This window comes from Mus caroli, chromosome 14, assembly GCF_900094665.2.
Source record: "Mus caroli chromosome 14, CAROLI_EIJ_v1.1, whole genome shotgun sequence".
Taxonomy (NCBI): Eukaryota; Metazoa; Chordata; class Mammalia; order Rodentia; family Muridae; genus Mus; species Mus caroli.
In genome coordinates this window covers 81,174,468-81,175,659 of record NC_034583.1, presented here as the reverse complement: position 1 = coordinate 81,175,659, position 1,192 = coordinate 81,174,468, and the positions used below count along the sequence as shown (strand labels likewise).

The 1,192-nt window shown below is 41.8% G+C and overlaps 1 non-coding gene across 1 annotated transcript; it reads right to left on the bottom strand.

Moving 5' to 3' along the window:
• Window positions 1-687: 687 nt before the first annotated feature.
• LOC115029295 lies at window positions 688-819 on the bottom strand. The gene has a single exon (XR_003834870.1). It is a non-coding gene; the product is annotated as a small nucleolar RNA SNORA17 (small nucleolar RNA).
• Window positions 820-1,192: the final 373 nt, after the last annotated feature.

Sequence of the window (1,192 nt, the reverse complement as noted above, 5' to 3'; positions counted from 1 at the left end):
AAGAAAAGAGTAGGGCCAGATCTTTCAAGCTTGTGTCCTCAGTGCTGGCTCACCTGAAATTCCCACACATGTGCAGGACCTGCTCTCCTGAGTACTGTCACTGGCTAAGCATAGGATCATCTCTCCTGTTCTCATGCTCCTAGGTCAGGACACCCCTAATACCCAGGAGAGGGGTGGGGCTAGTTCTGTACAGCCCTCTGGCATCAGCCTGTATCAGGTCAGCAGCCCAGATGAGGGTCATCTGCCTGGTCTTTGATGATAACAGACCCCTGCTGCTGTAGAGACACAGACTAACACAGACATGGTCCCTAGTGGCAGCACAGGCCACGACCCAAACATGGTCCCAGGTGGCATCACCAGCTACTTATATCAGGCTTTTCCTCACTACCCATTGTCTCTAGTACTGCCTTACTTCATTGTGCCCTCATACTTCTGTTTATTTTCCATTGCTCTACCATTTCTGTATTCTTCTTAGTTTCACTCACAATCACTGAGTGTCTGGAGTCAGTCTTGATATGATCTCAATAGTCCTATGCCTCTTTCATGCATTACAGTGCCAGGCAAAGGTCCTTTCAGATGTGCTCTGCTCCCTCCCAGGTCTGTGCATATCTGGTGGTCATTCAGGCTAGTTCCCTGTCCCAGCACCATGAAACTAGTGGTGGTCTCAGGCTTGTTTTGTTTTCAGGGAATGCTAGGCTACTGATAATTCAGATGTTCATAGGTCAGAACACTGAACATAGACATAGGCTCTCTCTTCTCTACTACCTACCGATGCACATGTGACATAGCAGCCACAACTGCAAACCCTCTAGGAGTGGAAGAATTATGTTTTTTTAGCTTTATGTATTGTTTCTTTGTTTTATGGAGTTTAAATCTTTATTACTAGAAGTCATTAAACAATTTGTCCCTGATATATTCTGTTTGGAACTTAAATTTTCTTTTATGACTGAACTACTTCTAAAGGTAAATTGCTATAATTTTGCTGACTAGATTTTATATTTATAGTAGTTTACTATAGTTTTAGCATAGTTCCTCTTTCTGTCACACAGATTACAAAGACTGAAATAATTTTATTATAGACTTCTTGGAAACAATATTATAATTTTATTTCCTGGAATATGAATAGAATATTTTCTCCAAGTTGTCTTCCATCCCTAGTATTCATTGTACTCTACTGACAATTCTGCCAACT